The sequence below is a fragment of the Stigmatopora nigra genome, chromosome 16 (genome assembly GCF_051989575.1).
Source record: "Stigmatopora nigra isolate UIUO_SnigA chromosome 16, RoL_Snig_1.1, whole genome shotgun sequence".
Taxonomy (NCBI): Eukaryota; Metazoa; Chordata; class Actinopteri; order Syngnathiformes; family Syngnathidae; genus Stigmatopora; species Stigmatopora nigra.
The window spans coordinates 7,126,705-7,150,840 of NC_135523.1; the positions used below are offsets into that span (position 1 = coordinate 7,126,705).

Genomic DNA, 24,136 nt, shown 5'->3' on the forward strand with positions numbered 1-24,136 from the left:
ATATATTTTCCGAAGTATATAGTACCTATGTATATCACACAAAACATCCATCTATTCATTTTCTATTCATATAATGGTATCAGTGATGTTCTAATGGTACTGTATATTCACCTCCTGTCAGTGTGAGTTATGTTCCCATTGTAGACGGTCACAAGTGAATGTGAAAGTGGACGAATGTCACTGACTGTCGACCGATGTGGTTAGCCTTTTGACAAAACACCTTACCTGTCCGTTAGTCCCCCCGTTAGACTCCCAATCTCCGCAAATTATTGACAGCAGTTTAAAAATATATTGTTAATTATACTCTTTCTAATAGCACCCATCAAAACTGCACTTTTTTCATATGTTGATTTATTATATTAGGTAAATGGCTCTAAAGTTGGGAAGCAATATTGAATGAAGTTATGCTAAAAGAAGATACATGGGTAGATAAGCAAAGAGTGAATATTTACAGATATTTTTATTCATTTTAGTTAGTTTTATTATGTTATGCAAATGCTCATTAAACAAAATGAATGGTGGTAAGCAACTCACCTCCATTTGTAGCAATGGCTTATTAAAGGGCCAAAACATCTACTTGTCATACTGCAATTATTGAAATTTGAGAAAATTGCTTCATGTTAGGGTTTTGGGTAGAGGTGTGTATGTGCTTTTTGCTTCTTGTCTTCCTCTGTAGCAAGCTGCTTGTGATTTGGTAATCAGCCCTTATGTGTCTATATAAACCCTGTGTATTTGTGAGTCAGTTAGATCGTCTGCCTTGTTTGCTTCATGCCACATTGCCATGCCATGCTCCATGTTTCATGTTCCCCCATGTCTTCCATGTCAGGTTTTATTAAGTTATTCATTGCTAAGTCCTTATTATTTTCCCGTTATTAAAGTTTTGTTAGAGCACTCTATTCCAAGTCCTTGACTGCTTCCCTGCAATTTGGTCCAATTACCTCCGACGCCGCACTATTCATAACAGAACTTTAAGCAATGGAATATTTATCTCCTGATAAAAAAATATTCAATCATCTAAATAGGGAAGAAATGTATAAATTCATTATATTTGAAATGTAATCTTTTAGTTTTGAGGTTAAAGGCTGATAGTTTGAAAATGTTGCGGTCAATTAGGTAGTGGTTTGTGTTTTGAAGGGTTAAAGCAATGGTTTTGTGCATTAGATGAAGGTTTAGTGATGACGTTTAGTCACTAAGTAGCTGCATTATGACTCATTCCTTAGAGAGCTGCAGCCCTCAGAGCGGAGTGTTTACCAGGAAAATGTTGAAAGTTAAAAGGATCTCTAAATCAGATATTTAGTTTAAAGTATGTAAGTGTATCTATATACATTAATTTTCTATTAGGGGATGTTTCAACACCCAGAGAGGCCAACTTCAACAATCATTGTATTCTGTGACCTATTGGTCAGTCAATGAAAGGAACTAAATAATAAATACGGAATAACATTAACGTTAGGAAAATAAAAATGTGCCATTTACTGGTTAGCATTCATAACGTCAACTAAACAATACGTTGGTCACTATGTTTGTTAATTTTTGAAAATGTAATTTAGGTCATGATTGTACATTAACACCTAATTTCTCCTCAAAAAAAGTTAATCATGGGTGATATGACCATGCGAATGCAGGTTAAAGTGAAGGGCACACCCAATGTCGGGCTCAAACCCACGACCCTGAGATTAAGTCTCATGCTCTACCAACTAAGATAACCAGGCCTGTCACAGCTATCTTTTGGTTGTAAAAAAACAAAACAAAATCTAAGTAAATTTAGAGAATTTCTCCTCAAAAAACTTAATCATGGTGGATACAATGCAGGTTAAAGTGAAGGGCACGCCCAATGTAGGTCACATTCTCCACCGACTGAGCTAACTGGGGCTGTTAATACAATATTTTGGTAGTAAACAAAAAAATAAATTGTAGTAAATTAATTTAATTTCTCCTTAAAAGAATGTAAGCATAGTCGATATTACCATGTAGATGTAGTTGTAACCAGCAAGTTTTTAATTACAGTCAGTCAGCTATACTGTGTGAGCCATGCAGTTCACCCGTAGGGCTGATCGATTCATATTGTATAGTGACAGAACTGATCAATTTGTCATGTCTTCGAGCTGCCTAATCCTGTGTTTCCAGGTGTGAACCTGCCATTCTGAAGCATAACTTTCAATCGGGTGGGAAGGCTCAGTGCCATGGCAGCAGGCCTATGCCTGCAGGGGTACACAGTTTCCAATCCGCTACGTATTGTGTGTGGCTGCGGTAGCTTTCGGTCCCATTCCCAGTGAGCTATCAGTGGTCGAGCAGCCGTCTGGTACACTGATGTAACGTGATACACCCTATGGGAATGAATTAATTTCCTCCCCAAGCTTTTGCGTTGTTGGCATCTGGCCTTGTCTGAGGATTCTCAGCTGTCGTTTTTTTCTTGTTCTTCCCTTTGCATGCAACAGGACACTTTGCAATATGGACCCATGGAAGGTCTGTTGGCCTCATTATACTCAATAATGGGTCAAGGAATTCATATGTATCTAGTATTAGTTACACATGTTTATCCCTCAATCAAGTTCCGGTTAGCAAAAAACTAATGTATTTACTAATAATACAAAATTATGAAACACAGATGTCTCTGAAAACCATTATTCTTAAGTGTCATTGATCTGAAATTCATACTAAGAAGGAATAATTTAAGACTAGAGAATGAAGGGTTAAAACGGTCAGAGGATTATTTCAGGGGCTTAATGATAGTTTGCTTTTTACTTATGTTTGGGCACATTTCCATCCTTTTGAGTCTCCAAGTTGATATGTGCAAACATGACTATGAGTGTGTTAGAAAATTATGCCTAATGTGGAAATTTCTTATATTAGACATCAAGATAGAAGAGAAATATGCCTAAGCATTGATGTAGGGCTGGGTGAGCAGAGTAGGACAGAAAAGAAAATTTTACTCATGCCACAAAATATAACTCATAGTATTAAATATGTTCCTGAATCTCTACATAGTGATGGCTAGTTCATATGGTCCAATTTGATTGCTAATTTTAAAGACCAGAATTATCGCCTTCAACTTGACGTAAAAATACTACAAACTGTCCTTATTGTCTTAGGGTTTTAAAACGTAACAGCATAATTTTGTATACAAATTCACTGCATTTCAGACACCCCCACCACTAAAATTCTTAGTTTATTCCTTAAAATTTTAAGAAACATTTGTCTCGCCAAGAATCCATTTGATGATAACAATCACTACCGGAGTTTGACTGTAAAATCGTAAAGTTCAACTCAATTTTAATTCCAAAGCGCCTGCAGAATAGCCTCAGGTTTGGACTACTTTATTTAGTTCATTTGAGATGAAGCATCTCGCGGGGACAATTTTACAGTGTGAATGATTCAAATGGGGTGCTAATTGAAGTGTGTCTAAGGAGAAGCAGGCGGGACCAAAGCAAAACAGTTGAGCATGGATTTAAGCGTGTGTGTGTGTGTGTGTGTGTGTGTGTGTGTGTGTGTGTGTGTGTGTGTGTGTGTGTGTGTGTGTGTGTGTGTGTGTGTGTGTGTATGTGTGCATTTGCTGTGTATAATTTAGTCTCACTCACTAAAGAGTTCTTTTATATTCTGTATTTATATTTTTTTTTCTTTTTCTTTCTTTTAATGCTAATCGCTTTGCAGAAATGTTGTCAGAAAGCCCTACACAAGCAGCTTGCGATTGACGGTTAGACAGTTATTAATTGACATTATATATAAAGTTTACCCATAGACTAAATCTCTAATTATGATAATTCTCATCGCTTCATTGTAAAATATGCAAAATTATGGTTGGAAGGGCGGGGCGGGTTCTATTCCTTGATATTATTAATCACATGCTCACTACTGTCCACCTTCAATCTACAAACAATGAATTTCCTGATAGTGGGAATAATAAAGGCGTACTCTATCCTATGATCTCTAATATTGCACTCCTGCATGCATCCACGATACATTTGGATGAGATAAAATGAAAACCATGCTTGGGTTGATACCAATCTAATGATCCACATCAAAGAGTCTAATTTCCTCCATATTAAATCGTACTATATATTAAAGTGCCCCCTGTCCCTCACTCATTACAGTGATTTGTGTATATGTGTAAAGTTGCCTACTTATTTGTACATTAGAATGTATCTTGCAAAAAGCACATAAAGAGTTCACAGCATGCATGCTATGATTCCAATCTGCAGTTACTGCAGAGAGGTCATTTGTATTCATAAACATAATGCACATTGATCCCTTCGTTTATCTTCACAGACAAATTATTGTGGTTTCTATTTTCCCTATGATTAGGTATCTGTTTCCAGCCATTTTAATCCAAACTACGTGCACAAAATAGGGCTGCGGTAACCTCACCACATCGATGTATCCTTATGTTGAACTTACGGTTAGCCAATTTGGTGCATGCAATCTGTAGGGAACCTAAGGATATGTTACTAAACAGATAAGATGTGTGACATTTCAGTCTATTAATTATGAATCCAAAAGTTGTTTTATGGGATAAGGTGAGTGTAGCAGTTGCAATTGACTGGCAAGTTGTTTAGAGTCAACCCCACCCCCTGCCCATAGTTAGCGAGGATAAGATCAAACACCCCCATAAGGATAAGCGGTATACTGGATTAATAAATGAATAAATGGATGGATGAGTTTAGCACAACGAGAGTAGTAAAGAAGTTTAACGTCTTGTATAATTGATCTGAGGCTGTAAGAAAGTTTTGTTTAAAGTTTGTCTATTCTCATCTTTCCATGTAAAGATATCAAGAATAATCATCGCACTCATACATTCAGCAACTTCTTGTCTTTGTTTTATCTCAAAGTTGTTTCTTCTTGTAATATTCCATTTTATACATCATTGAGCTATGCTGGTAATCCATTAAAGTTGGTTACACTAAATAGACGTCACTGTGGTGACATGGTGGACATGCTCATTTGTTCTGTTGCTTCTTCATTTGAGAGAATTGGGTCATTCATTTAGTGTTTGGACTGGAACAATCACATTCATGTTTACTTGCTTGCTTTTGAATTCATGGAAATTCTGCTGGCTTTTTCGCATGAAATCAACTTGGTCACACTGTCTCCCACAAACTCTTTATCTTTTATCCATTTTAATAGAAGGCTCTCCATCTGATTATGAATGTCACTGCGTAGCTTGTAAATTGTGGTTAGTCCTTGGAAGGCTTGATACCCTTAATAGCGTCCTTCTGCTTCAGGATGGTACATATTGTTGCAAGCTCCGTCACACGTACACCGCTCATCGAAGAAAATGCAACCCCCCGCCCAGTACTCCTAGAGTTCTTTCCACGAGGGAGATGTGGTGATAAAGACAGCGTGCTGAAATTATAAGCAGCCTCTCGCTCCTCACATGCTCGTATCTCAAAATTTGTCTCATATCTCAAGGTAAATATTTTCCGGAACTTTACTCGTATCTCAATTTCCCCATATGTCAAGGTGTTACTGTAAAACAATGCCATGCCAGGATATTTAATGAAAAAAACCCAAAACAGATCCAAATTATATATAGGGATGAAACACTCAGTATGTAAGGGACTGAATTGGTTTTCTACATGTACTCTAGTTTCTGCCCTGTGATTGGCTGGTAAGCAATTCAGGGTGTTACCCCCCTATTATTGACTATGATAACCAGCACCCCTTGACCCTAGTGAGGATAAACAGAAAATTCTTGAATTCATTGTGAATGATTTGCATGATCTTTCAATTTGATCATCATGTGCTTTTTTTCTACAATGTCTCAAAATGAACCACATTTAAAAATGTGTAGTATATAGAATGGTGCAAGTTTTTCATTGTTTTTTTTTACATTCTCATTTTAACAGCAACACATATATCCAATTTGACTGTGCATTTTTGTCTAAATAAACTGCAGATGTACAAAGAAAGGGGGGGTCCCTTACCTTTACAGAGGCTCTGCTCTGTTCGAAGGAACATGATTCAGTTTTAGCAGTGCTTTGCCTCCAGATAAGATCTGGTAATTACGGCTTTAGTCATCACTTTGATGCAGAGGTGGGAAACGGTCCTATCAGCAGAGATGGTAGATAAAAGGCAGATATTAGTCAAAGACAAAACGTAAGCCAGTTTGCATCTTTACCGCAGCCCCTGTTTCTGGAACTCGTCACATGAAAGCCATTAATCTCAATGAAAATCTTTCTTTCAACACTAAGGTTGGGGGGAATGTGTTCTTTTGACTTTGGTTAAGAAAAATATATACATATATAACATTTTTAAAAATAAAAAAATGAAAGTTAAGAATCCTATTATCCTTGGATCGAAGGATCCAATTAAGGTTTTTTGACATGTACTTTTCCTACTGCCATAAGAAACAAGTAGAATGGAAATTATCCATTCCTAAATCCAATTATCTTCATCTCAAGTATAAGTAATATGCAAGGCTTCAGTGTAAGTTCAATTGCATTTTTGATGAGTATTTGCCAGTATGTGCTTGTTTAAAACAGCTGATGGATGCAACATTAAGCCTTTCAATATCTGCCAAGCTGTAAGTGGCCAGATGACGCGTGACATGGCCACTCAATTGTTCTATGCTAGTTCACCTTAAACAGTTTGGCCGCCATATGGAGGAAATTTCCTGCTGAATCATAAAGCGACAATATTGAGAAAGCTCAAACACAGACATTCTCAGGAGGATAAAGTCATGGCTCCCCATTTTCTATGCATTGCAGAGACGAGTGGAAATTAACTTTGTTATTTACATGAAATATGTTGCACAAATGGCCATATTTCTTATATACTTGTTCTTCTCTCTTGCGCAATTATACATCATATGGTACTGCCAATTTTAAATAGGAAAACCATATTACCATTTGAGTTGTTATGAGCATCTTTCAGAATTTCCATGAAGTCTTTCTGTAGTTGATTCACACCATTTAGTATTTTTCATCGTGTCTTCATAGATTGCCAACTTCAACCCCTACAATGATGGAAATGGAAGGAGAAAAAAAATGTCAAAAGCATCTTTGAACAATATCATATTTATTAGAGTTCCACCTTATTTTTATTTCAATCTCTCACATTGTATCTATATTTTAATCATTCACAAGGCATCTTAGTTGAACCTTGCCAGAGCGGACAATTATCGGCAACCTACCCTGAGGCCCATCTGCTGAGAGATGAGTGCAAACAGGGTGCAATAATAAACAGTGTATGGAAGGAAACACAAATGAGTCTCAATTTTCAGGCCTTTAAAGGTAATCCATCATCTGGATGCTGACCGGCCAACTTTCCCTGGCCTGACGAGTCAACACTTAATGTTGTCCTGATTGTCAGGCCGTATAAAGGATGTTACACGGCTCCTCCCGTGACAGACTTCGCTTCCCATCGTCTACAATGAGATGTGAAAGGGTAAACAGAACAGAGCTTGGCACAAGTTTGTCATCCCCCTTAATGAAGTGCAACCTCCTGAGCACCAGACCCCTTTCATCATGGTACTGCTTCGCTTTTTGTGTATGTATTTGCATCTTCAAGTCACTTGACTAAATGTTGGCTTGGCATCGTTGTGCAATTCCCACAGAATTTTTGCACTATTAGCTCTTTCAGACAAATCAAGGCAAATAAGACAGTGATACTAGACATATATATATATATATACATCTTCCTCATACTTTCATTCTGCTCATACTTATTAAGGTCATGGGGTGCTGGAGCCTATTACAGCAGACATTGGGCTAAAATTTGACTACTTCCTGGATTAATCCTTAGTCATTTGTAGGTCACACAGAGACAACCATTCACTATCCGATGCACCAAAGTCAGGCGAGTGAATCTCTACACCATTAGGTGGAATATACATACACATTTATATATACATATATTCACACACACACATATTTATATATACACACACGTGTGTGTTGTTATAGTGTACAAGATATGCAGGGAAAGTTTCTATTGTTGAGTTATTTTACATCACAACTTTGAATGCAGTTGATAAATGATCTGTTCCAGCTGTACCATTATGTTGTTTTGAGAAACGTTTATCTTTTGTTTAGTCTCTGTTGCACCACCAACCCCACCCACACAAACACACACACTCTGAAACACACCAAATATGTTCTTGTTTGGGGGCGCAACACTCAATTTCATCAAAATGTAAAAATATACCCTAAAACATATTATATCAAAGTCTATATGGTAAAGGTTATATATTTCAAAGCCAAGTTAATACATTTTAACTGCAAGATGAATTGCTGTGGGAGTATAGAGCCAAAAAATGTGTATGTCAAAAAAGACTGAAGATGTTTGATACCTTCCATATGGCTCTCAGCTGTTGAGCATAACCAGACGTGACTTTCAGCCCAACATGGATGATTTCATTTCCAGTTTGTGCATGGCTGTAACATTGAAAATTGCCAAAAGTGAATGTACTGCACTGAGATTGGAACGTTAATGTCATGAACACAAGGTTTGTTTTATTGTTTGGAAGGTGCAAGGGGTTTCCCTAATGCAAAGTAACACATCCGCATTAAAGTGCAGAACGATGAATACATTTCCATATTACGACCTGAGCAGCATTTACCCTCTTCAAGCAGACTAAAATCATATTTATATCATGGAGAGTCATTGTCATCGAAGACTTTAAGGTGTTTCAACTAGTCAGTTAAAATACAGCTGTTTTCAACGCCTGTGATGCAGTTCTAGATCTGAAATCACCCTCCATGGGTCTAACTTGGAAGGGAAATTGGAAGAAAAGTACTAGCTTGATACAAAAAATGCTGTCTGCCTTTTGCAGATGTTGTTTTTGTTCTATTATTTTAAGGGATAAGTAGATCACCAAAGCTATTCAATGGCATTGTAAAGGTTTTAAGAGATGCCCCCTGGAAATGGAATCTTATTCCACTCAGTAATTGTAAAGATGTGTTTATTTTGTTTTATTGCTTTGCAAATGACTTTGCATCCCAATAATTCTAGTGTGCTACCATGCAGAACAAAAAGGTCACATAACTGTTTAAAATAGCTTTTCTGTGGGCGGTAAGACTTTTTATGAATCACTTTTCCAATTGGGTAGGATACATACTCATACTACTTTGACATTGAAGCAATACAATTAGAATGAAGTACATTAGTTAGCTTTATTATGAGTTACCTTGAGTGACAAAAATTGCCATTTATTTGAAACTATGAGTCATACCGTTAATGATTGGCCTATGTTAAAGTTTATTTCATATATAAAGTGCACTGGATTATAAGAAACAGTCGAAGCAGTAGTGGTGGTTGTAGTAGTACTAGTTTTTGGGGATTGTGGCACACATCCCCTAACGGGAATGATTAACCAATTTTGATATATATCTGAGAAAATTTTAGTCTTTTAGTTGCGTTAGTGCAGAAAATACAGTAAATCTTGGATTAATCTTAAACTCTGATTAATTCAGCGCATCACTGTCTTAATATCAGGTTATCCCTCCAACAATTTCAGACTTACCTGACAGATGTTGACCACTGGAAGCAGTGACATGTGATGAATCTCGAACATCTAAACCATAAAAAAATTGGTTACTGATTATCAGAGTGAGAATCCTCTCAGGCTTATAGGGCTATGTACTATTAAATCATTCTCCTCCCATAAAAAAAACGCAAAATATACAAGTTTTTCATTATAACTTTCCAAGCTTACCTGTTACTAATATAACCCTAATGCAAAATCGCATGAGTTCAAAAGATTTGTGTTATCTAATTTCACACATTTCCTTTCTTTCTTTTTTTCATTCCTGGAACATCTGCGGGAACATTGTCTACTGCTTTGTTCTGCTCCTGTTAGTTTGAACTCGGGGTAATCTTCCTCAGTATAGCTGACCTCACCTTTCTGGCCGCCTCGCACACTGAAGATAAGGAGTTTTCATAATACCAGGTAACATAAGGAGAAATAGGTCACGATAAGGATATATGAACTGCTTCTAGCTGTGTGTGCGCGTGTCTGCTGTGCTTGTATCCTCAGTCGTCACAGATAAATGTCCCTCTACATACACCCCATTTAGTTCCGCCATGCTCTTCCTTGGTCTAGGATCCACATCCACCACCTCGGGGGAAATAAGAATTCTCAAAGTCTCTCAGGTTCGCAACGGCCCCAACAGATGGGAGCAGTTCCTCATCCATCTGAGATGAATTCATTCCGAGCTCATTTCCCTACACTGATTAATTTGGCAGACCTTACAATGCAGGTGGAGAATTTTCAATCTGTACATACATACATACATACATATAGTTGTGTAAATATTGATATATACAATGTGTCTTAGATTCATGTAAATGATTTCCAATCGAATATCTGTGACTATATCAGAGGCCAACCATTGGAACGTAGAGCCAGATATTTGTGTTAGTTCATTATATGCCATAATATTCGTTCCAGACATGAAGCACAGTGTTAACATTAATACTACAGAATGTAACTTCTACAGTGTAACAGTTCACCAGTCGAACAACTTAGAATTAAAATATTAAACAAAATCATTTTTTAATGGGATATATGAGACTTAGTGAGTATCTGGAGCATGGTCGAGTGAATATTTGAGTATTAAAATTGTCAGAACAACTAGGTCACATGTAGCTGAGATGCTGGGGAAAACAAAATCTTTGTCGACTATTATATTATGAGTTTACTGCAGTAAACCGATTAGTGGTCCTTGGGTTACAATTGCTGAAGAACACAAAACACTAAAGCCAAGACTGAACCTAAAAACTAAACTTCCAAGACACTAAATGGAATTCATGGATGTATTTGTTTAGGCTGCTCGGTTATGGCTAAAGCTTCATAAAGTCAACCATCATAAAAAAAGGAGACTGACCTGTGCACAGAAAAAAAATATTGACTGATTTTTGTTGTTGTTTACATTATTCAGAGTTCATAAGATTGCTGGCCCAGCAACAGTGAACATCAAACTGGTGTGAATTTTTTCCACTGGAACCCAATTGTTAAACTGCTTCTTCGACAGACAACATCTCAGTGTGCAATAATCTGCTGAAATAAGTCTTCCAATCTCTTCGTGCATGCGTTCTTTTGTCCACACATCTCTTTAGCAAAGTGTCACTGATGCGCCCAGCTCCACTCGTCTCATTGGGAGCACGCTATTTCTTCTCATTCCCACAATGGCTTGTCTGTCCTCCCCAGGAGCTGTCAGTTTCCTCCACTCCACTACCATCTCTAACTTCACAGTCTTATTGCCCTGTGTGTCATTTACCTCTGCCATGCTCTGCTCATGTATCTGTCAGTTATCCAGGAAATTCTAAAGCTATATAAAGCCATTAAATGCTCCAAAGCATGCAAATACCCAGGAAAAGAGAGTACATTTTGTAAAAAAAAAACTCAACAAAGTTACTCAGAGGGTTACTAGGTCCAAGTGCTATTGTTACGTTCAATAATAAATGCAAAATAATCCACTTTGACTCTCAATATTTGACAATTATAAAGCAAATGTACGACAATATATAGATATAGATATATACTGTCAGGCTGGACCAATGGAATACTGCAAACAAATACAATGTCACACTGCAATAGTTTAAAATGGGATTTTGCAGACAGTTTCTATTAATCTTCCAAAGAATGCCAAGAAAAAAGTAAAGGCACATGTTGGTGGAATGGAAGAAAACAGTACGATGCGCTGACGCAATTTGATGGATGACAAAATGATAACGGCAGAAAGGGAACAAATTGCACTGTGTCCGCAACCGTGTCAAAAAACACCCAAAGGGACGACAGCAATGTGTGGTGCTGCCTCACAGTTTGACTCTAAAATTATGCAGCTCAAAGACTAATTAGTCGCCTGACTTGTTTGAAGGCAAACAAGAAAACAAACACATTTACTGTACTGACCATTTTGAGAGAAAGAAAACAGGAGTTTTACAAGTGTGAAATCTTCTCCGATGGTGACAGATTAATTGTAGGGGGAAAAATCATTATTATTGGCAACTGGATGTTCCATTTATACGGAATAGGAACTAAATGGATCAAACAGTATCCCCACATCCATTGGTTCTTTTCCAACTCAACTAATTGCTGCCTTGAACTTTTCCCCTTCAATTTCTAATTGGTTGGCGTCATACTAAATGCCACTCACTACATCACAGATCAACAAAAATTATAATCTTCAAAGTGCAAACCCAGAAAAACTATTACCAAATCTGACAACAAAGTGTGCCCGATTCAGGTAATTTTCATTTTAGAGACAAATCTCATAGGCTTGAGCAGATTCAAACCTAAAAAGGTTTGATTCGAAAGCCAAGTATTATCTTGTCTTATTAACATCAGAGGTTGAGCAAATGGTCCATTTTTTATGCCCCCTTTCAGCCCATTTGAACATCAGTAACCTTGTCGACTCTGTCTTAAAGACTGATCTTTTTTCCCCTCTTCCTTTCCCCGTTCTATTATCCTTTCCGACTCCACATACGTGCACATATTTCCCAGTGTAGCGCACTACAAATTATTCATGATATAATTAGCTAGTACGAAAATCATATTAGGCTGTCTTTACTGGTGAACCTTTTAAAAACTTCAGGAAATAATGGGTCCAAAAAATATCCCTGACCCAGTTCTGGGATGACCTAGATGATTTTATTCACCAGTAGATGGAACTGAAATGTTTACAAAACTAAACTAAATTGTGTGAAATGTGGGTACAACATGTGTAAAATCATACTTGGATATAATAGTTTGTCATTATAATTTCAAGTTTAAGGACATAGCTTATATAAGTTTGGCTAGGGACGAGATCCAAACCTCATTTCTTTTGTTTAAATCTGAGATTTTGTTGCTCAATCAATCAATCCACCAAGTCCCTTTTGGTTTTTGTGTTTCCAAAACACCCATTTCCTCTTTAGCTCTAGGCGAATAAGAGAAAAACTTTTTGCAATCATATCAATCTTAAAATGTCTTATATTTCTTTACTGTGAAAGGCACATTCTTTTGTTTTAGTTGAGTTATTTGAAATCCCTAGGGTAGCACTTCAAACTCAACCCAAAGAATTCATGGATCTGGCCCTCAGATTTAATCTACACCGCAATTTAATTTGACAATATGTCAGAAATGTTGCATGGAAAAAGTCCATGCACCTGTTTTGGCTGTTCTGTTTTATAGTGTGAGTCAAGCCAGAGGGATCAAACTCAGACGTTCTTTTGCCTCCACTTTTGTCTCAATGGTGCATTTTGAGTTCAATGAAGCCAATGACATGAACTATAGTTGAACTTCACATTTTGTTTGGGAAAACAAGATACTTCTCTCAGAATGAAGCACTCTTTATTATTAAAGTTGAAAGAGCTCTGCGCAGGGAAATAAAATGATTCCGCACTCTTTGGAGTAGCATTGGCTCTGCCGCATCTAAATGCAAATGAATAAATAGGAGCGTGTCAACAACATTCGCGACTTAATGGAAGTTTAAAAAAAAAAAAACTGAGCAAAAAAAAAAAAGAAAACACTGTCTGGTGCAATTTTTTTTGCTTGCGATTACTTTACACTGAAGTATTTACTGCTTTAATTTGGAAAAGAGCAGCATAGTATGTCCACATGAATAACTTTTCTCCTTTTAATTATATTCTGCAAAAAAAAAGGAATGGGATGCTGCCTTGTTCAAACAGAAATCAAAAAATCCACTTTCTAATCAACATGCATATAGCAGACCAAGATTAAAGTACACAACTTATATTGCAGGATCGTTTGAACTAGCTTCCTGCATCTAACATCACAAAGTCAAACTATTCTCGCCTTTAGGACATGAACGTTAGCAGCAAAGATATTTGCCAATATGTTTAATGAGGCTACCCTTAACTCTACGATGACTAAATGTACTTAATTATCAAGAGAAAATCATGAAATTCCAAAACATCTCTTTTAATGCCATATGAAATAAGGCCATGGTCCAGTTGCTAGCAACGTTGTGTGGCTTTTCCAGGCCATAGCATGTTACATAAGTAACAACAAGAAAATCTAACCTAACACCAACAATAGAGGAGTATTTCTAGGACTGTATTGATTTATTTTTCTTTTCTTTTTTCCTTTTGGTGCGTGTGTTGGTCGGTAGTTAAGTTTTCTATGAAAGGAGAGAGGAATCAAAGTACAAACCGTGGAATATACTGTTCAGATGCCATTTGACAGGACGGGCTAATGTTTGGTGGCAAATTTTTCATGCAATTTATTGTCAAAGTTACAGCGTTACAGTTGTGATGAATCTAGAAATCCAGAAAGTTGTCAAAATATCAAAATTGTTATGAATTTGTATTGATTTAACCATTAGGTGACCGATTAATACTGTACAACCACGTGCATGTATTTGCATGCAATGTTTATTTATTTTTTTAAATTTAGAAAAATAATCCTATCAGGAATTTCTAGATATGTTTATGTTTGTCTAATATATGTTCAGAATATTTTACATGTCCCAACTATAACCCAAATTTGTGCAGGGTCACTTACCTTACCACGATCTAAAAAAATATATAATCCTTGCAGACATTGGCAAACAACCTATTGTTGTACAAAAATACATCGTATCATCGAGCTTACGTACTTGCATGAATTTGCCTACGTAAAAAGGTAAGAATATCTTGGATTTTAGTGGGATGAATAATAGAAGATAGATTAAAACAGTAGAACATTGAAGTCTTTTCTGGAAATGATTGAATCAATGTTTGGTGAAGACTTCACTCTTTGAACAACTCTTTCCTGCCACTTCCAACAAACTGCCATTTTTAATCATGTCTGGTCTCCATTAAAATAAACTGTGTAACCCACTTTCTGGCTGTTTCATTGTACAATGTTGGCGACAGTCTCTACACATCTGGCGAAAGAATACAATTGCAAAGGATTGCTCCTGGAGGAGAAATGAATGTTCATTTTTAATACGCTGTTCTAACATCTTGAAAGGTGTGCTATCAAGCTGTCCATTTCCTCCACACCATATTTAATAGTTCTTCATTCTTTTCTTCTTTCTGCTGGATCCCAAAACATTCCCCTTAGGTTAGCTTATGTTTTCTGACGCATTTCTGACACGTATAGAAGTGAGCTTGTTTTTTTCTTCTTTTTTTTAAAAGAACGCCATACAATGACATCAAAGTGTTGTTCTTATCTTTGATGTATAGACTTCCATTGTTTACCCAAGGCCTGTGGCTGCCTTATTCATCTCATTGTCAGCATTTGACTGCAAGATTGAGCAGATAAAATGGGTTGCTACTCTGCACCTAGAAGGAGTTTGTTCCACAACATTACATACATGTCAGCAAGATGCCTCCCATTCCTACTGAGACATGAGGGATGGATGCAACCAACCCCTTCTTGGAATGTTTATAATCAGTCTTCCATATGATGCAAAGAGTCCATTTTCTCCAGTCTCATTAAGTGCGACGCAAAATTCAATTTCAAAGGAAAACTACGGTTTTAGATTACACCATTCAATTAGTGTTAATGGTGTTGATGCACGTATTCAAAATGATGCTTTTTCCTCGTGCTTATAGCCACCCTGATAGGGAAAGAAATGCCCCTTAGGATCAAATGGGCTGTGAAATGTACACCAGCTGGTGTTTTGGTGGTGAAGCACTCCACTAGGTTCAGCTCAATTCTTCTTTACATGGTTGCTTGAAACCCAATTCCTCAGAAACGTTTTGTAATGGAACATGTCGGGATCTTCTGATGACCCTCCCAAGAATCAGCTACACACAGACGGTGCATTCTAACAACGCAAGAGAGGATAAAGTGGAGTTAATCAGAGCACATAGAAAAGACAGTCGGAGATGAGGGAAGACCAATATGGGTGGCAAGGACAGAATTGAGCATATGGTTGCCACATTTAGTCATCCACTCCATGTGCACTTCGAAAATGGCTTGCGACAATAAATAAGACAAGGTTCGATACATGCTGCTTGCAAGCATGTTTGCACACTTAGCACTCAGATCTGATGTTCTGTGTTTGGGTGGCAACTTTCTTTTGTTTTCGTTTTTTTTCTCTTCGGGGTGTTCTAAAATGTCCTAACTTGTTTTATTCTCACATTTCAGAAAACACTCATTTTATGTCAATTATTTAAAGGTTCTAAATTACTGATGAGTTTCTATGTTAGTGGGAATGGTTGATTTTGTTTGCCCTGTAATTAGCTGGCAACCAGTTCAGGGTTGTATATTGCCTTCCACTCATTGTTATCGCACTGGCAACTTTACATGTGCTATAGAAAATAAAAGGATGTGCTGGCTAATGTTCACAATTCATTGTTGCGCAGTAAAATTAAAAAGGCTTTGGTGCAGTTTTAAAGAGAAGAGTGGAAAACCTATTGGTTTTTCCCATTTTTATTCAAACAAGTATATCTCGCAAGTCCTTAACCATACTGAGATAATCACTATGGTTGCCTGCCGAGTTCACCCTACAGAAACCTTTTTTGTTCTTCCAGCATGTGCTCGAATGTGTCCGCAAATCACCTCATCATGCTTTATTAACGAGAGACTTAAGTCAACACCTGCTGATTTCCACCCATTATATTGTTCACAATGGCCATTCCTTCAGCCAACTATAGCGTTCACCTTAGCTCAACCCTATTTCATTGCTAAATCTTTTATGAGCTACTTCAGGGAGGATATTCTTTATTTAAACAAGCTTTATCTCTGTACTGATTGTGTCCAATGTAAAGTAAAAGAATCTCAACCCCCCTTCCTTTCTCTTCCCAGTCGTCTGGGATGTGAACCCTGCCTCTATCCCTCTGTTCAAGTGTGTACTTTGATATGGGCTGAAAGCTCAAGGGAGGACCCTCAGGTAACCAGATCTGCCGCTTCAGATGGCAACAGCAGGCTTTGCAGAGAGACGTACGTGTCACTGACGACAACCGAGAATGACCTAAAGGCAGAGCAAGCGGTCTGGGAAACATTGAATCCGTCATACCTCGTATGAGTGTGCATACACAGCCACCCCATCCCATATCGATTCTTTCAGCAAATCTATTTTCCAATTAAAGGATTCCTACTTGTGCCTTTGATGAGTTCATTGCGCTAAGGCACATGAAATGCTCTAATATTGGAGTCATGGTTTTGAGCAATACTAATGCTTTTATTGACTGTTTATTTCATGTATGGATGAGTTTTTCTTTTGATTATCATCAAAGTTTGCGGGAAAAAAATAACATCAATTCATCTGCTTCATATCCGCTGTAATTTAGTGGGCTTGGACAAGATCACGCCTCGGTAAGGTCCCAATGAAATGTCTACTGAAAATAAATGTGAATGCAGACAATTGCTAGGAAAACAAGGAAAAATTGCAACGTGGGAAGGAGTTGATGACATCAATATGTGGTGAAACCATTGAAGTAAGACAGATATCAAACAAACAATTTGTCATTGAGAGCAATGTAATGTTAACAATTCATTGGTTTCAGAAGTTTTTTCAAAACTTGAAAATTTCGTAAGTAGAGGTATACTTTATATGTAAATTCTATAATTCATGGATTCTCAAGTCACACATTTCCATATAAATATCTTATTCTGCATCCCAAACATGTATTAGTCATTTACATCTGATGACATTCCCAACAAAGAAAATGAAGAACATTCTATGCTAAATTTAATTTGCTCAAACTGGCTAGTGTGTGGAAGTTATAAGATTCAATAAGTGTGCCTTTACATATTATAGTTAAATGGGGTCAGTTTGGCTGGCAATGTCTGCACTCACATCCCTTATTTCAACAGTGATCAATAGGACTCATTCTATTTCATTGACTTTTGCTCACATTTCACAGAGTTCCCTTGTTCACCACCAGTCTGCGAACAACCACTCATTAGGGGACTGTGTTAAAGATGGCTAGTCCACTGCAGCTATTGAATTATGGGGTCACAACTCAAAATAGTGGAATGACAAAAGCAAGTACATTTCAAACAATTAATAATACTGTTTGAAAATCCTTACCTTAAAACAGAGCATAGTCAAATAACAATAAAAACAAATATTTAATTTTATGCCCTAGGTAAGTGCGAGCATGAATGTCTGCCCATAGTTGACTGGGATAAGCTCCATCACCCTGCAACTCTGATAAGTGGTATGGAAAATTTATTAATTATTTTTTTTTTTAACAATAAAATTAAAATCGGACTTCCTTCACATTGAGGAATTTAATTATTTATACTGATTTAGCAATTGCATCAACACTTTTTTTTCTGCCTCATCACATCTTTCAAATAAACAGTTGCTTATTGCCCGGAGGAAATTGCACCTAATACAAAAACAATTCGTAAAGCTGATTAAAATAATTAAAAAATAAATAAATAAACTTGTTCTGGCTATTCCCACCATGCTTTTCCACTATCGAACTGGGGTCTGAGGTCATTCTGAACAAAGCAAATAATGCAAGAGTATGATATATCTATGCAAGTGTGATGCAGGCTGCCCTGTATTAAAAAGATAAGCTTTGGGAGGAAATAATAACTGATGCATTGCACCCTGCACAAATGTAAATCAGCACTGATCAATTTCTTTTTTTTTTCATTACAAATCTTTATTACATCTGCTTTCAAAATTCATTCCTAGAGACATAGGGACTTGAGAAATGAACATAGTTTGCATATGGAACAGATTTTCATGTTTTAGACTTACCACTCTGTTTCTAGCATTCACAAATTGTAACTAATACCTGTATGGCACAACTAGTGGTAGATTGATAAAATAAAATAAAAACAAAATAATAATATCCTACCTGAGAAGACTGAAGAGCAGGATGAGGAACATCAGAAGTACCAGTATGACACCTGCAATCACCAAGTGTATTTTTACTACCCATTAAAGATCTAGCCATAACATTTCATTATTAATATCCATACATCAAGCATCTTAATAAATAACACTGCAATTTGCACAAATCTGACTTACTTTATTTTTCACGGCTGTTCTTGAGGTAGTCTGGTTGCATTAGATGTTCATATTTTTCTATTAGAAAACTCGCTAACAACTTTACCTTGTCTACATGTCAGCAGAAAATACCTTTCAAACTCGAAAATCAAAAGATCTCTCTCACTTGCAACGCTTGTTCTTCTGTTTGCACGTCCCTCCGACCGCCACATAAACTGAAAAGATGCAAAGTTCTATTTAACGCTGGTTTGAGGAGTCGCGTGTCACAATCACTTTAGCTGAGTTAGCTTTAGCCTGATGCGCAAATGCGGTCAATGCTGTGATTGGCTCCGTAGCGTCATTGCATCGCATCCGTTGATTGGCTGGCCACCTCCCACTCAGAGAATCGCAAAGTAAAATAATACTGATAAAGTTATTATATATACTATCCAATATATTTGCAATGCAAGTACTGCGCTGTATAGATTTTCTTGTCCACCCAGAGTGTGCAACTAGTGCGCAATTGGGCAGTTGCACATCTTTGAAAGAACGTTAGATGTGATGTAGCAAGAAATAATATACATTGTATTGGACTTAAAACTTTAATCATCCAGTGAATTAGTACACACCGTACAAAGATGATAGTAATATACTTTGATTGAAATCGTTATGGCTGTATTTAGCCTTCAAAATATTACCTGTAACAACATTATTGAATTCCAAGTCAAAACCAGATTTGATGCAATATAAAGTCTAATATGCAATTACATCTAAACTGGTTAAGTTACTATATATATGATAATGATGCATATACAGATAGTTATTTTTTTACACTGATATGAATGAGATGCATGTAGTGTCTAATTATACTATCCATTAAAATTTATAACACAATAGAGGATTAGATTTTTTAGGCATTTATCGCAAATGTATACTTGTCATTGCTTTTCTTGCTGGAATTGAGCTTATTTTTAATGAACCGACATTCAACTGTGTGCTTTATAGACTGTAAAGTGATATACAAAGTAGCTAAATGAAAAACAGGTATCATCACTAAGGCAAATGTGTTTTTACCTTCTCATAAAATCTTCCCACCACATTTAACTAACTGATCAGATTATCTTCCCAGGAAATAGTTGATTCTATGTAGCTTTTGGACATTTGCAAACTGGAAGAGATGATGTTCATATTGGCTTTGACATCAAAAATGATGTAGACATAATGGGAAGAAAGTCAAGGGCGGCGACTTGGAAACTGGAAAGATATTGGCAAGAAATAAAATGATGTGTTTTCAACACACACACGCTTGTATGTTTGTGCACATGCTGTAGATTGAGCCATTTAAGGTATTATTATTCTTCTCAAGGGAGCAGTTGACACACTCTCATTGAGACAAGGGCATGTCCAACACGTACGTCTCTTTAGTACGTTCTCTTATCATGTTTTCCCATCGTCCCCCCCTAAGAGAAGCAATTTTCAAAAGCCCCCTATTTCATGCTGAAATCAATGATGTGAAAGAACCAAATCTAGGGCCAAATAGGAAAAACGATGTTATATTGGAAGAAGACAGGTGGAAGAAGGCTGTTGTGGCATTATAGGTGCTTGCTGGAAAATGGCCCATCATGCAGATCCCTGTTGTATAAGTGTCAAAAGCCCTCTGGGTTTTGTCCTGGCTGCAGTGTTAAGCTCTGAGCACTGAGTCAGTGCATTAGTGTCATGGCAGATGGGTCCTCTGGCCCGTCTCCTGCCTTGCAGTGCGAACCCACTGAGATGCATTCATCCGCAGCCAGTGGCACTTTGCGTGATGGGGCTGGGCAATGGCTTCAATGCGGACTGATGGCAGCATTAGGGGGGAAAATATTCAGGGTGGTGATGTTGGAGAAGGGAGGATAGATCGCTTCCTGGAAAATACAGTTACATACTGGGCATGTGTGTGGGGATTCATGTTTGGTAATTGCAGGCTTTTATGGTCTAAACTGTGGTGTTCTTTGATTACAACAAAGAAAAGCAGCCATTATCACACAGGCAAAATTATTATGGGACATCGAAGAGAGAAAATTGCTCAATTTTACAATAGCATTGAATGGATGGATGGCAGTGTTTCATGTCATTGTGTTGTGAAAAATATGGCAGTTTTGTGAAAGGGTGGAGAATCAAGACAATGCTTCTTTAATAAAGTCATTTTATGGGATGTAAGATATGTCTCATTCAATGTTTTGGATAACTATTTTGATTTGAGTGTCCATTGAATCAGTTGTGGACACCATTAAGTCATAATTGCTGTATGGCATCAATCAAATAATTTGAGGAAACAACCTCTGTATTGATTAAAACAACCATGCTGATTTGAAATTGAAATTAACATCCTTATTTTCATATTTAGTTGAACCAAATACCTTCCAGGCACGGCCCGACTGGACAGTGATAGCATCATATATTAAATTGGAAGGATACAGGGCAGGTTCCCTGCTGAAAATGTGTGAAAATATGAAATTTGTAGCACCAAGCGTTTTTTTAAAGGGCAATATATCCAAAATTCCAAAAGTCGTGCTTACTAATGTATTAATTCATTTCGTTAGAGAGATCAGTGTGTCAACTTTACACCCCAGATTCCTAAACAAACATTATAACTGCTGGAACCGTATTATTATTATTATTTTTTAATTGTACAGACATAAAGCAATCATAGTTGCATGATTGTAAATCTGTTTGTTTTCAGTGTATCCCCAAATGGTTGCTTCTCAACAAAATGTAAATTAGGGAAAAACTACATGTAAAAATCGTGGATTATTTTCTACACAGTAAACTTAACAACAATGTCTAAACTCTACTAATGAGATCTTCTGCTGAAGGTCAATTCTGTCAGACAGCCAGGAAGTTAGCAGTTGATTGCTTGCCGACCTGCTGCATCAGCCTCCAACTGATTATTTCCTGACGCTGCGCGGCGAGGTGGCTGGCGAAGAGTTTGACTGCTAATTAAAATGCAACAGGAGAACTAGAAAAGGAGGACCCTCTAGAATCACTGACAAAGTAAAACAGAATAAACAGGCAAATATTTATATTGTACTCTGCGTCTATGTAAAGCCAAAATGAATGAAAAACTGCAACATTGTTACAAGTTTGGCTTTGCTAAAATTTGGTTATAATCAAGTTTACATATACTTTTATTTAGAAAATACTTGTTTTTCACAACAAATATTTCATCATGTTTCAGAAACATACCCAAATAAAGGTATATATAATATGGAATATATATCTTATTTTAAATTTCAAAATTATAACCACAAAAGCATTTTTCATACATTAGTGCCTGGTCATTTATACAACTATATTAGCTCACAAACTTGGTCATTTATGCACCTATTAGCTCATCTACTCTAGGAAATATTTGCATATCTAGATGCTGATGTTCATGACGATGTTTTTTGCATGCTGAAAACACAACCCAAAAAAAATCATTGAGGAAAAAAAGTCACACTATTTTCTCCCATGCTGTGAGAAAAATCAGAAAGCAGTTCCAGCCTCAGCATAGCATTTTCACAGCCTGACACAAATAGAAGACTAAGGGAACCAATAGGGAAACTGTTGACTGTTATCCTCATACATGCCCCAGTCAATTAGCAGGGATGACCTCTTCACATGTACAATTATGTTGTCTCGAAAAAGCCTTTATCGGATGCATCTCTGCTCTAATAGTGTCCTAATTGTGTCATTAAATAGGAAGACGGTAATGGAAGAGCATGAATGCGGGCATTTTGCTGAAGCTAATTGCTGGGGCTTTCCGTCTGACCATACACACACACACACACACACACACACACACACACACACACACACACACAAACTCAAAAATGCAAAAGCACCCTTGTGCACACATACAAGTATACAAGTGAGTTTCTATTCATGTTCTACTTGTTAAAAGACAGAAATATTAAGGTATGGACTTTCATTGCACATCTGCAATAACTCATTTAAAAGCAAAGAAATGACTGCCACTTCATTTTCTTTCTGGAATTGAAATATTTTCAGAGTTGGAGTAAAAGCCAGTATTATTTTCAAAATAATCATCAACAGTAAAATTTCCATGATAGCAGTAGTAGCAAGAATTAAATAATATGATAATTGTATGCTTATAGATATGCTGTAATGCACATGTCAATGTGGCGGCCCGGGGGTCAAATCTGGCCCACCGAATCATTTTGTGTGGCTCGGGAAAGTAAATCATGAGTGCAGACTTTCTCTTTTAGGATTAAATTAAAATTAAGAGTATAGGTGTATAATAAATGTCTTGATTTCCCCCTTTTAAAGCAATAATTGTAAATTTTTAATCAAAGTTTTGCTGTGTTTTTAGTTTAAAAAATTATTTTATAAATCTAAAAATATATTTTAAAAAAACTAAAATAAAAAATGTTTTAGATCTATAAAAAAACTGAATATTCAGGGCTTTTAATCCAGTTCTTTTAATCCATTTATAAATAAAAATCTAAATATTTTATCTAAAATGGTCCAGCTCATGTAAAATCACAGAGAATCGGGAAATAGAATTTGTCTGAATGTGTTGTGTTTTCAAAACTTAATTCTGACTCTATTTAAGTCTTGTTTTTGGAACACATTGTTTTGGATGCTTCATCAGGCAACAATAATCTTCATTAACAAAAAGTGGGTTGCATTTGCTTGTTATGAACAACGACCATCTAAAATGGAGTGTAGAGCATGTGAAATACTACTGGCTATTAACAAGGAAATTGAATAGTGTTTCAGAGTGAACTACTTGCCCTTGGCAATGCTTGATTGAGTTTAAGACTGCGAATGGATACGGAAATAGGAATGTGCTGGATTGGAGCATGATTTAAGCATCCATTCAGCCATTTTTATACTTGATATTCTTTTCAAACTCACAGGAAACTGGAAAGTATCCCAGCTGACTTTGGAAGAAAGGCAGACTTCACCCACAAATGGTCGCCAGTTAATCACAGGGTACATATTAAGAGAGAATAGTTTTCACTAGCAATTGTTAGTAATACATAGTGCAGGAGGGGGCCACATTGACTTTAAAAATTTGACAGATGGGCCGGATCAGCACAAGATATGATACATATAAAAAACTGCATCCGTTAACAGTACATATGAAACATGAACAGAAAAAAAGGACTTAAGTATTAACATACTCATCACTCATCATTAAAGTAAAAAGTATAAAGTACAAAGTAAAGTAAAAAGGAATGTATTAAGAAATATTAAAATATAATTTAAAAAAAGATAGAGGGGCTGTAATACACGAAAAACTAATAAGAGTGGACAGAGCTACTGCTATT

The 24,136-nt window shown here is 36.7% G+C and overlaps 1 protein-coding gene across 3 annotated transcripts in view; it reads right to left on the reverse strand.

Moving 5' to 3' along the window:
- The window catches only part of LOC144209896 (cyclic nucleotide-gated channel beta-3-like), a 38,774-nt gene extending 19,571 nt beyond the window's left edge, over positions 1-19,203 (reverse strand). The window contains exons 1-7 of one of the 3 annotated variants that reach the window (XM_077736454.1): positions 18,975-19,203; positions 18,864-18,893; positions 18,691-18,742; positions 9,461-9,511; positions 8,288-8,372; positions 6,843-6,952; positions 5,922-6,043 (exon numbers count right to left, since the gene is read on the reverse strand). The gene's annotated coding sequence lies outside the window, so the exon portion shown is untranslated. Of the gene's footprint in view, positions 1-5,921; positions 6,044-6,842; positions 6,953-7,129; positions 7,364-8,287; positions 8,373-9,460; positions 9,512-18,690; positions 18,743-18,863 lie in introns of all 3 variants that reach the window. The other 2 variants (XM_077736451.1, XM_077736455.1) reach the window with 2 other exon arrangements.
- Positions 19,204-24,136: the final 4,933 nt, after the last annotated feature.